Raw genomic sequence first — 13,817 nt, forward strand, 5'->3', positions numbered from 1 at the left:
GGGAATGGAGGAGTATATTTTTGAGTACCGAGTTGGGCGTATTCAGCTAAGCTTGAAGCTATCTGTCAGTCATCTGTGACCTTCCATTTGGTTCTTTTTGGGGGAGAAACGAAGCTAATGTGATGACAACAACAAAAATATGTGCACTCTCTCTGTCTTCAGTAAAGGACAAAAGTTACCCTTAAAAAACCCAACAAAAATAATAAAATCACTACATAACAATTTAAAACCACCTATACAACACAAATCAAAAGACATAAAAACAATTAAAAAACTAAAAAGACAAACCATTTTATAAGGATTAATATAGAAATGCATAGAATCTGTGGGAGCCTGTCATTCAGAAATCTATTACTGTTGACATCAAGCAAAAGCGCTCCGTAGAGAAAGGGCTGCTAAAGTGAGCACTAAACGGCACCCAGCTGGGAGCCTAACCCCTTGTGACCCAAATGCATTTCTCTTGTTCACTAAAGCACCGACGTCTGACACATTCCTGTTGGAAATGCATCTCGCACAAAAATCCTCAAGGTCTGCTCAACACACACCTTGTCCTTGTAGATCTCGTCAGTGAACACGAAATCTCATAGACCCTCTCAACAAGGCAGGTCAATCTCTCTACACAAATACAAATTTCAAACTCATAAAAATTTGGCCGACAGGCGAGCATATACGTGTTGCAAAAACACCTTTTTTTTGGTAAACCACTGGCAGGAAGCAAACACTTCTTTTAAAAGAGTCCCATATTTCTTCCTACTAGTCCAGCACCCAGACATATCAACATGCCATGTTTACATTTTTACCCAGCCATTTATTCCGCAGGAGAAAAAAAAAGGAAAAATAACATCTGGGAGAAATGTGGGCCAAATCAAGATTAACAATGACGAGAGTTCGGCCTACTGCCGGGATTCTCTGCACACGGCAAGCCTGTCCCACAACTGTGGGCATACCACAACAGATGCGGCAAGATGTGATTACAAGTATGATTAGTGAGATTAGAGACAAACAAACAAACACAACAATAAACAATTCCTTCATCATCACTGATTTTCTCCGCTCATAATGAATTTGCCCATGTTATAAAGAGCAATTTTGTTTGTCATATTATTTAGAGATACTGTATTTTCGTACGGTAAACTTAATCCCAATGCAGCATGGGATTGAGCATTTTAAGTGTAATCACAGTCAATGCAATGTGACATAAAATCAAGAAATGTCAAAACTTTCCTTTTCACCCTCTACTGTGTCCTGGCATGAGAAGTCCTTAACAAGCCCTCCCCAATGTAATGTCTAAATACAGACTCATACTAAATATTAGATAACATCTACCATGCATAAGGAAGATGGGAGGTGAGAGGGAGGGAGGGAAAGAGCTTTCTGAATTCTAACTCGCTGAAATTGCATCTGGCATTTCACTGCTCAAACGTCTTCAACATCACGTCCTCTGCACTAAGTGATGGAGGCAACTCAACTAACCTATTGCCGGTAAAGTTACAAGGTAATAACGCCTTAGAGTAGGGAGAGATGATTTCAAGAGAATACTTCAACCATGGGGAGAGGGAGGTCTGGTGTCACGGATGCCATCTGGCTGTGAGGAAGATGACAGAGAATGGAGGGGATAATACTGGGAAAGACGAGGGTAGAGGAGGGAAGGTCAGAGATGTTTCGTGTAAATAGCAAGCGACTCCATGCATATAGGCCAGGGCAGGTGAGTGAATTATTCATGTCGGAGAATAAATGTAATGAAATGAGCTGCGACATCTTCTTGGTGGACCTCCTTGTGCAGTAAGAGCTTGTACACATGGAATCGGAGCTGAGTGTGAATTGATCCTATCCATAAGGCGATCACTAACATATAACCTATCTATGGGATTTAGATCTTTTGCTCCATTAAAACTATCCAAGCTATCCGAGACTGAAATCTGAGAGGTCTTCCAACCACACAACCACGAGGAATGCAGCAACAGTAGCCTGCTCCATTTCTCTACAGAGAGACTCCCATACGACTGTACTAGGGTCAGCGCTTAACATCTCAAAGGAGCAGCCTGGTTGGCAGCTTCGTGTGTAGCCTATAGCCCTGCTTTTTATTGGCCTGGAGGAGAGCCCCGAGCCTCCTTGGCCTCTCCTTCACATCAGCGGTGAACAGCGATCAACAGCGGCCAGCTCCGTGCCCTCGGGGGAACTGCGGCGATGCTCCCGTGTGAAGTCTCTGAGCAGTCTGGTCCGCCGTGACCCGTCTCTGAGTGGTTTCCACACAGAAACGCCGAGCCAGCAGAAGTGCCACCTGGACAAACAATACCGCTTTATCAAAGCGCCTCCCTGAGAGAGGGCGAGACAGAGAAGGGAAAGCCTGGTCTGGGGTTTAATTTTGGAAGAGAATGAGCACAAACAAAACCTGCCATGCACCCCCCCACACACACACACACATACACACATACACACATACACACACACCCACACACAATCAGATGACCTAATCGTCTGAAACAGCAGCACTGTCATTATTGGGAACAAACCCACCTACAGCAGCATAGATCTGGGTACCACTGAGGGCAGCTAGTCACGCTGGATTCCTATTGATTCTTGCTGGGTGCGATCCATGGAGCCAAAGGGGGTAGAGGAATTGGCAGCTTTAATGCAGCGGTTGCAAACACACACACAAACAGACACAAACAGAGCGAGTGATGTCCTTAGGCAACAGGCCAAGAGAGATTCCATTCACAGTCAAACAAACAGGAGTCTGATAAATCGTTCCTTTTTTCGCAGTTGCGTAGCCTCCAGTTCGGTGATCATACATCTTTGTTTTTCATCTCACTGGGGCGGCTTTGTTTTTACCTCGGAAAAATAACAACATCTATGACATATGACAAGAAACCACAGCAATCATTTAGCCACGCGCATTTACCACGACTGAGCCACTATTCACACAGAGCTTTCCCATGACAATTTTATGAGCTGGTCTGAAAACAGCAGACGAGAGTACAACATCCACAGCCAAACCTAAAACCAAAGTGGTCCAGCAGTGCTGCACACGACCCCCCCCTCCACATGCATCCACATGGACCTGCTTCCCCTGCAGTGTGTGTGTGTGTGTGTGTGTGTGTGTGTGTGTGTGTGTGTGTGTGTGTGTGTGTGTGTGTGTGTGTGTGTGTGTGTGTTATTACAATGCAGACAGTGATTAATGTTCTACTCTACGCCACAGCTCTCTCTCTCTCTCATTCCCTATTCCTCATACTCATTGTCTAGACAACCCCCCACACACACACACACACACACACACACATATACATACACACACACACACACACACACACACACACACACACACACACACACATACACACACACAATACCCAATGACACAAACAAACCGCAAGCTCAGCAAAATGACCACCACTCCACCCCCACCAAAACACTACCCTTCCACCAGCACCACCTCTGATCTCTGAACTCTAGGGAGGGACAATCTCTTTGGAGTTGGGGGCACGAGGGAGAATCGCAACCTTCCGAGCGGCACGGAGGGCACCGACGAGCCCGCTTAACTCCCACACCTCCCCCCTTCACCCACTAACTTTGGGAGGCCGTGGCAGTGATCGATGCTTTGTGATCCATGGCCACCCGGGCCAAAGGGAGAGCGAGGCAGACTAATTACTCTGATGAACTCATTCTGTGGGCACTGGGGAGGTGGTGGCTGATGGTGACTGGCACCGTCTCATCTCTCTGTGAAGGCAGAGTGTGGCGGGTCTTTGCCAGCTCTTAAAATAACCCTTTGACATCATGCCCTGATTACACAAGGAGGGGTGCGCATGCATGGGCGTGTGTGTGTGTGTGTGTGTGTGTGTGTGTGTGTGTGTGTGTGTGTGTGTGTGTGTGGGGGGGGGTGGGGGTTAGCATGCTGTCATAAAAAGAGGATGGGGGTATGAGCACCTAATCTTTCTATTTAAAAAAAACAGAGAGGGGGGCATAAGACATAGCAGGACTCCCTCAACAGAGACAATTACTGCAATGTACTAGAAACCTCTCGAACTTCAGCAATGCCCAAACAATCCATCAAACAGTGCTTCCCCTTCTGCAGAATACATGAGAAAGCAATAGGATTTTTTTTCAAATCATCCTGTCTTTGAGCTTACCTTATGTAAAATAATGGCACAAAATGAAAGACCAAAGTTAATGTAAACCTTAAACATTCGTAGCAACCATTCCAGGCTCCATCTTAAAAACACAGCTCACGTATGAAATCTTCGGTCAACCAAAAGTCTGGCTTTACATCCACTTCTGAAATGAGTCACTGATAATGAATGATGACAAGTGTAAATGTCACTAGAGGGAGAGGGTGTGGTGACTATTACTGCCTAACACTGAAGGTGTTATGCAACTCTCAAGGATGACCCTTAAAAAAGTGTCGTGAGATGGTCAAGTGACACACCGACATTGTGTGAGACAGTCTGGGTGATCTACTGCAGACAACATCCTTTGCGCCTAGCAACACCTTTTCATGTCCTTGGCAAAAAATCAACGCGTGTACAGTTCGACGAGCAGTCTGAAGTGAGTGTTGCCCCCTGAAATTAACCTCCAATGGCACTTGTCAATCACCAGCCACAGAAGCTGTGTTTCCTTAGAGCTACACTGATGGGCGCCTCGGCATCTAAAGAGGGCGGACATGTTGACTCCACCAGCATCAGCTGACAGACTCCATGACCCAGTTGGCATGAGGACTCTCTGGGCATAAACTGATGCATGCCTTTGCCGCCTCCGAGGTGAAGCACTGAGGTGTCGTTTGGCTAACGAAGCAAGCCAGCGCACATGTCATTGTCTGCAAACAAGAGAAAGCAAGCTGCTTTTCGCATAGTACTGTATGTATGTGTCAACACTTATATTAACAGTGTTCGCAAGTAGAGTCATGGCTAAGAAAAACCACGCAACGGACCCTTTTAAACTAAACTGAAAGATAAAAGGATACAAGATATCATGATACTAGCACTTACAACAAGCTCCAGATAACATCAAGAGATTAAAGCTAAGATTCTCTGCTTTTCTCTTATCCCTGGGACTTTACACTCTCCGCTGAGAAAGTTAGTCCTTGGTGACCCGCTGCCAGATCCTTAGGTCGGGCTTACATCTGTTTTGTGTGATTATCATAGCAACTAACATCTGCTATGCTTACAGTCAGAACGTTCCTCACACCCCCGAAGCCAAGGTCTGTGATTATGTCCAATTACCTTTAATATGTGATATGTGTAATGGGAACGCATTAGCGTGGTTGGGTTTTACTGGAGGTGCATAGGAAATGATGGGCCTCATCTCCAGAGGGGCTGAGGTAAGTGCGCCTCTGCTCTGTGCGAGCATATTAAAACCAGAGGCAGGCTCCGCGCCCCAACAAACTCACACATTTAGAGCCCAGTAAAGGTTACTGGCCAAGAGGGTTATTACGGCCATTTTCCAGCCCCATCTTTTTCGGCACACAGTGATTCAGCAAAAATCTGAGCGGGGAAACAAATAAATAAATAAAATGCTTTTCCTGGCTCCTGAGGGAGGAACATAAAAACAGGAAAAGGGTTCCTTTAACTTTTCTCTTTCATATTTTTTTTTCCTGCTTATGTTACCTGACAACAACAAAAAAACATACTGTGTTTTTTTAACTTTTTTCTCTCCTTTTTTACTGTCCTGCCTGAGGATATGTCTGAGGATGTGTCACAATGTCTCTCATTAACGCAAAGGGGGGATGCTGATCACTCAAGCGAAAAACAAACAAACCCAACAGGCATGTTGTTTACACTTCACTGCCCACCATTTCATTCCTAAATAAACCCACACACAACAACACAAACTCACAAAAAATCCTAATGTATCGCCTCAGTCCCCAGGTCAAACAGTCTATAGTCCTTTCTTCAGACAGAAGTTCATGCATTGTTGTTTCGCTCGGCATTCTAGCGCATCCGAGAAAAAAAAACCTGAGGAGATTTCTAGCCAGAGACAGCAGGGGACAGGGCAGTGGGAAAGTAACACAACACTGGGGCACTTATTAAAATCCCCTCACACACTCGGTCAAAAGGGCCAAGGGAGGAGAGCCCGTAACCAGACACTTAGCATCTCCGACTCGATAAACACTTGTATTTCCGCTCCAGTGAAGCAGTTTGTCTCGTTTTAAAACTGGGTTAACGCTCAGAGGAGAGACAGGGAGGTGAACAAAAAAAAAAGAGAGAGCCGACAAAAGGAGTGGGAGGCCAAATGAAAGAGAGGGGGTTATTGGCAAATCTTCCTGCTATGAAGGTTCGGTGCAATTAAATCCAAGGACCAATTAATTGGGTGATCTTATCGTCTGCTGTTCATTATTGAGCCCTGGGAAAATGCACTGCTCCATCTTCCCCCTCAGTCTCAGTGTTGTTGACTGGCGGGGGGCTATGTCAAGACAATACACAACTACACACACACACACACACACACAGAGTGCTCATAGCCGTACACAAACACAAATACCTCATACACCTTCACAAACACATGCAGACACACACAGAGAGAGTAAGGCTATCTCACGAAAACATTCCTCTCATCTCTGGCATCCCACCAGTGTGGCGTCTGCCACCAGCTGACACTCAAATTAGCCCCAAAGCGGGGGGCGCCGGGTCTCTGTGGCCCTCTCTAAACACACCGAACGGCCCCGAACCCGACCACACCACCAGAGAATAGCACCTACCCAACAACCCCCCACACACACACACACACACACACACACCCCTCATGGAGGAGCCATGGAAAAGCAGGCTGCTTGACACCACCACTGACCCCCACTCTCTCTGCCCCAGTTTGGGATAATGCATCTGAGAGGTGTTGAGTAAGAGGCATTTCGGAGGAAAAAAAAGACAAAAGAAACGACGGGCACAAACACCGTCGGCAGCTGAGTTGGCAGAGGTTGGCACTAGCTGTGCCAAGGCTAAGAGCTGGGGTATGCCAATGCCGTGGCTTTCAACTCCTAGTGACCACACACTAATGTCCATTCCCCAGTGGCTCTGATTCACATTCAAATGCGGGGATTGTTCCAAGTGCAACATGCCATGATAAGGGTCTGTGAGTAGGTGATGGAGGTAGTGAGGCATTGAAAGGTATGGCCAGTAATTGGGTCAAAATTCCTGTCCTCTTTAGCAATGCAGGAGCAGCAGAGAGCTTTTGACACCATCTACTTCACTGGTTCACTGCCTGTAATCAACACATCACAGCGACAGAGAGAGAGAGAGAGAGAGAGAGAGACAGGAAGAGAGAGAGAGAAAATAAAGAAAGGGGAGACAAGGGTGATTAGGGAGCTTTTGTTCACATCTTAACAAACACAAACTCAGACCTGAGGTACAGTGAGGACAGAGACAGAATAGAGAAAGAGAAATAAAGAGAGAGAGAGAGAGAGAGAGAGAGGGGGGAGAAAAAGGAGAGACACAAGTACAAAGACAGAGAAATAAAGACAAAGAGAGAGATAGAGAGAGAGACAGATAAAGAGAAAGAGAGAAAAAAACAGATGTCAGAAGTACGTGTGTGCGCCCAACCCTGGCACATCTTGCCCTTGCCCCAGAGTCTCCATCATCCACTGTTCTCTGATGGCTACTGCCCCACTTCCCAAAACAACAGAAAAGGAACACTTAAATGGGCTGCCGGCTTAATGCACAATACTGCTCTCTTTCCCTCCCACCCCCCTTCCTCTCTCTCTCCCTCTGTGATGTAATGCTTCATCTGGCATGTCCCTGTAAAAAGGTGCACCTCTCCCAAAAGACACAAAATCATATTTTATTATAATGGGTTTTAACCTCTGCACCTGATTATGTAACAGATTTGTTGTATAAAGGGTGAAAATAAATGCGATAAAATGCGTACAACGTTACAGCCAAACTCCATCTGCATCGCATCTTTTTGTTAATCAATAACTCTCATTTGGCTATTTGTTTGTTTTCCATCAATACCCCTTCCCGCTCTCTCTCTTTTTGTAGCTCTCTTTCTTTCTTTCTTTCTTTCTTTCTTTTTCCCTCCTTCTTTCTCTCCCTCTACGGTGGGGCGAGACCAAATTGTTTGCATTTAGCCTGTGCCAGTGCACGGATGACCTCCCACCTCTACTCAAGCAGGCCTCAGGCAAGACTGCCACCTTAGTACCAGCTCCCAGCATGGCCAACTCATCAATCAGCTCATCGTTGTCAACAAGCAGTTAAGCCAATTACGCTGAATGGCTAACTACCGATCTAACTGCAGGGATCAAAGGCGAGGGGGTTCGGTGGTTAGGAAGTGTGTGTGTGTATGTGGGGGGTATTCATTGGGAGGGGGGGGGCTCATTTGCAACAGGCTGGAGGACAGATGTCACAAGAGTATCATGGGATGCCCAGAGGGAGGCAAAGCCACAGGAAGCACTTTTAGGACATCATCTGCAGCTGCTGCGTTTTTATGCGAGGAAGTGGCCATTACTGTGTGCGGACACAGTCTTTTAACGATAGGATGGCGATGTAGAGAGGTGGAGGAAGAGGAGGGTGGAGTAAAGGGGGACTCAAGGTTGTTGACGCTGGATAAAACCTTTGGTCTCCGTCACCATTAGTGGAGAAAAGAGACACCCATCACGGTATACATACACACAATACAAACAGACGGCGAGACGCACAACACAGATCAATGTACACGATCAATGTGTCTAGTGTGGAATACACTAGCGGGCAAGGGAGACCGCGATGAGTAATACGAGAGAGACAGAATGAGAAGTACAAACAGTAGACATGAATGAAAGAGAGAAAAAGAGAAAGAGAGAGAGAGAGAGAGAGAGAGGGAGAGAGAGAGAGAGAGAGAGAGAGGGAGAGAGAGAGAGGGAGAGAGGGAGAGAGAGAGGGAGAGAGGGAGAGAGAGAGAGAGAGAGAGGGAGAGAGAGAGGGAGAGAGAGAGAGAGAGGGAGAGGAGAGAGAGAGAGAGAGAGAGAGAGAGAGAGGGAGGGAATAAGGGAAAGTAAAAAGCGAGGGAGGGGTAATGCAGCCAGGCAGAGTCAGAAGGTTTGCGCTCATTTATCCGACGCTTCCACTGAGAAAGCTCAAGGTCACGCAGCGCAAAGACGGCATCTCACCACACACTTCATTTGTCTGTGCAGGCACACAAACACATTAAGGCATGAGAGATAGCCAGTGTGTGTGTGTGTGTGTGTGTGATTCTGGCTGAGCCCAGCTTGTCTCAATGTGGAAAGCCAGCAATTCTGTAGGCTATGTGTGTTTTGGTAGACATGAACTCCACAGGCAGTGTTAGGCCTGATTTGGTTTCTGGACTCCATCCAGAATACCCTAACAGAACCCCTCTACAAAGGTCAGGAATGGCTTGTTTTTGCACTGCCAAATTATTTACTAGAATTAAGCATTTAATGCCAAGTTGCTTTGATTTCCCCAAACTTTGACCTTTTCCTGGGTAATATGTTCCACATGTTCTAAGCCAGACAATGTGGCCCTCTTAAAGACCTGTGGCTAAAATTCCAAAAATGGTCGAAAGGAGAAGCTTAAAATGTCAGAGACAAGACCTGATGGCACCACTCTGGAATACTGAAAACATAAAAAGTGCGCTAAAACTTAATCAGAATGCTTATCTAACCTTAAAACAGTGTTCAAGTGATCAGAAGTCAGTAGGCCCTTTCACACTGGCAAAATCGCCGCGATTTTATGTACCAGAATCGCAGAACGACTGTCCCTTTCACACAGACCGAGGCGGAACGGCGGGACAAAGTGTCTCGCCAAATTTACTACCAAGACCCCTAGACATTTTGCAGAGTTTTTTCGTTCCGCCACCAGTGTGAATGGGTCAAGGCGGAAAGGGGAATCTGGGCAGGCATTTCAATGCTATGTCCAGCCCACCACAGGAGATTGCAAATAAATCTAACTGATCAAAAGCAGCAATCGCAGAGACAGCACATTATGTCAATCTATGACTGATCTAAGCTGCTGTTTTCTTTTCATGATGAGCACTAGGCCTACGCTTGAATGATTTATGACTGAATGGAACGTTGCGTTTTTAAAGAACTGCTTATCATGTCGTGTGACAAAGTTTACACTAATCATCATCTTCTAATGTATCCTTATGTTGAGATGTCCATTCTCTTTGCCCTAGGCTATCATTTGTGCACAAAGCATGTTTCAATTAAGACAGTACACAAGCTATTTTTATTGTTGTAATATGGAACGATTTCATGAATAAATTGTAGGCCTACGCACAGTACATTGTACGGCCAAGGCAAGGGGCAACTCTTCCCTTCAATTTCCCTTCCAAATTATGTTTTATTGTCTGAAGACATCTATCGCAAGAATTTAACATTCTAACAGCAACAGCAAAGCAAATGCAAGCTAACCAAAGTGCAGTCGGTTCTCCGCCATGGTTTTGAAATCACACACCTGCTGTATCTAAAGGCCCACGCACATAAGGGCCTACGACTATCCTCTACACGCCCGTTGCTGCGTCACAATTTAATTTACTATAGCTGATCCTGCCTCCCAAAATGCCGCATCATGTGAACAGATCAGCAGGCCGGCAAATTTTCACCTCGCTTTCAGACAGCAAAAAGACGTCCCCTCTTCCCGCAAATTTAGCGTGATCTCTGTGTGAAAAGGCCTAGTGACAATCACAATCCATCAAGTCCCATGAAGAATTAGCAATAAATGTCTACATAAACACAAATACCACTGCTACTGTACTATTTCATATATAGTATAGTATAGTTCAAAATATTATACATATATTTTGGCCCACCACAAAATTTGCTAGCCTTTAGCAACTAACTGAATGCTATAACAACAGCCAAGCAGTTAGGCAATTGCTCTCTGTACAAAGACTCTTCTTAAACGGAGGGACAGATCCTGGATCAGACCTGTAGAAAGAGGAATGGGGGCCTGAGAGAGAGAGAGAGAGGCAGCCATGTTCACAGCTGATCGTCCACCTGTCCTGCCGGCGTCCGTGTCCTTGTCACCTGGCTGGCTATCCAAGTGTATCATTATCACATCTCCTTTGCCGTCACTGGTGCTTTTACACGGGGCTCACGCAGCGACTGAGCAAACCATTCATTACTCCTGGATTCACACGCATCTCAGCACTAGAGGCTTCAGCTGCTGCATGCGAGCAGGAAATGATGACAAGGACAAGCGACTAAGAAGTCTGCTGTGATGTAGCTCAAGGCTACAGTCACAGTCAAGCACAAAATACTAGGACACCACAACACACAGACACAGACACACACACACACACACACACACACACACACTCAGTCCCAGCAGAAGGAGATCATGTTTGTTCTTGGCTCCTTTGGAGGAGGCACCTACCAGAGCGAGCTTCACTGTGTGGCCCTCCTCCAAACTGACCATCTGTTGTCAGGTCCTGTGAGGAGCAACCCTGCCGACCCAGTATGTGTGTGTGTGTGTGTGTGTGTGTGTGTGTGTGTGTGTGTTTGTGCGCGTGTGTGTGTGTGTGCGTGTTTCTGTGTGTGTGTGTCTGTCTGGTAGTGCGGAGGGGATGCGGCCCAGCAAGTCACAACAATAAACCACCAACTCCGCCGCACACAGGCAATTACCATAACCACATCTGCCCTCACCCTCCCCTACACTGGGCTGTCAAAGAGACAGAAGCAGGAAGAAGGGAGGGAGAGAGGGTGAAGCACATGGAGGAGAAGGAAGAGGAGGAGGAGGAGGAGGAGGAGAAGGGGGTGCTGAGATGGAGCGAGACAGCAGTGAAGGAAAAGGGCAAATCTGTGTGACAACAAAAAGACAGAGGATAGAAGAGAGCAGCGGGGGGAAAAAGTCTGATAGACACAGCCAGTGATGGACTGGGGGGAAGAGAGAGAGATGGGGAAAGCTAGAGAGCCGTGCTGATAAAGGGGATCCGAGGAATATCACAGTTAGAGCAAGACAGAACTGTATGGGAAGAGAGAGGTGGAGGATAGAGTCTCTGTGTGTGTTTGTGTGTGTGTGTGTGTGTGTGTGTGTGCGTGACTCATGTGTGTGTGTCTTCCTCATGTGTGTATGTGTGAGTGCTACAGAGAGGCTAGGACTGACTGATTGAGTGAGAAAAAGTGAGGCGAGTGTGAGAGAGTGTGCAAAAAAAGGGCAGCGGATTTCACTGCAGAGAGAAGCTGTGAACGACTCCCGGGTGTTAATGTGTGTCTGTTAAAGAAGTGTGTGAGAGCAAGGGGTGAATAGTCAGTTATGGGAAGTGTTATCCTCTCTCACCCTCCATCTCCCTCACACTCCCGTCTCAATAGCACAAGGGTCAGAGGGAGTCCAGTCCGTCGGAGGAATTATCACAGTAGAAGTATAGGGAGGACAGAGAGGGAGGATGACTCCAGGCTGCTCCCATAAGACAGCAAAACAGATAAACAGGACAGCAAGATAAACAATACAGAGAGAAAGCAGGCAGACAGAGAGAAAACAGAATGAGAGAGAAAACAGAGAGAAAGAGAGAGAGAAAAAGAAACACAGAGAGAGACTGACTCATGAGCAACCTTCAGATGAGTTGTGCATCCAACAGGCTGTTTTATTCACACAGACGTAATTATCACAAGATGCTCACAGTCCATCTCAATAAGGCCTTTGTTTGCTTTTCACAGCTTGTTGTTTTCTTGTTTCGCGGGAGCTACTGACAGAAACCTGGCAAAAAGGCACGCCATCTTGGTTTCCTTTTCAGCAGCTGGATGTGTGCAGCCAGGGGTGGGGAATGTTGGGGGGCGACCACGACCCTGAGATGACTAACCAGTCACCACACACACACACACACACACACACACCAAAACAGTCAACATTTGGTCGAGGCACTTTGCCAAGACTCAAAGCTTCCCAGAGCACACCCTCCTAAAGACAACCTCTCACATGAACAGTGGAAATGTAGGACACTAAACACAATGTGCAGTGGATTAACTTGCTGCCTTTTTGGAGCTTTTGAGCGAAAAAGCTGCAAACATGATCGGTCAGGGGGTTTATTTTTTGCCTTTGAAAGTTGGTAGACTACGGCTAAAGCAAAGCGTTTCTAAACGTCCAACTTAATAACACAATATTGCATTACACATCTTCATGAACTCTCAGTGGCAGGCACACTTTGACATCTCTCTACTCTGACAAAGACTATGACATTTCTCGTCATCCAAAGCCTACCTCAGTGAGTACCGGTCCTCTGAAGCTGAATGTTCACACCATCCATTTCCACTGGGTAATGAGTGCAACCAAAGAGCAAGACAGGCAGGCAACTCCTTCCAAAACCAACACTTGTGCAGTCCAAAAAAGTCCTGCTGACCCGCGCTGATGCCGGTTACACCTCTGCTTAGGGAAAACTTCTTTCACCAGGAAAACAGCACCTTAGCTTTTTAAAATCCCATTGAGAGCACAGAACCTCCACTCCTCTGTCTGCTGCTGTTCCAGTGCTAGAAAGTGGGAGTGAGAGAGAGAGAGAGAGAGGGAAAGAGAGAGCTAGAGAGGAGAGAAGTCTGGCAACTATTGAGGCCCAATTAGCTGAAATGCATACAGCTGCCCTCCAAATCCACTCTGCTCGACTCTTCCTCAAGCCCCTTCACACACACACACACACACATACAAACGCGCATGCACGCCCACCCTACCCAGCCACCTCCTCCCGCCAGTGGAGCAACAAAGCCATGGACCAGTGAAAGGGAAGACCTCATTATCATATGTAAAGATGGAGGGGAGGGGGGGGGGGCTATACAAGGGTCGGCGTTAGACTGTGACATTCAAGTCTTATCTGCCTTGCTGGGGGGAGAAGGCAAGATGGGAGAGAGAGAGAGAGAGAGAGAGAGAGAGAGAGAGAGAGAGAGAGAGAGAGAGAAACAGAGAGAG

The 13,817-nt window shown here is 46.6% G+C and overlaps 1 protein-coding gene across 4 annotated transcripts in view; it reads right to left on the minus strand.

Moving 5' to 3' along the window:
• LOC125311488 (signal-induced proliferation-associated 1-like protein 2) overlaps window positions 1-13,480 on the minus strand; it is an 82,902-nt gene extending 69,422 nt beyond the window's left edge. For 3 of the 4 annotated variants that reach the window (XM_048269589.1, XM_048269590.1, XM_048269588.1), the window contains exon 1: window positions 13,122-13,480. The gene's annotated coding sequence lies outside the window, so the exon portion shown is untranslated. The remainder of the gene's footprint in view (window positions 1-13,121) is intronic. The other variant, XM_048269591.1, reaches the window with a different exon arrangement.
• Between the last annotated feature and the right edge of the window lie 337 nt (window positions 13,481-13,817).

This window comes from Alosa alosa, chromosome 18, assembly GCF_017589495.1.
Source record: "Alosa alosa isolate M-15738 ecotype Scorff River chromosome 18, AALO_Geno_1.1, whole genome shotgun sequence".
Lineage (NCBI taxonomy): Eukaryota > Metazoa > Chordata > Actinopteri > Clupeiformes > Clupeidae > Alosa > Alosa alosa.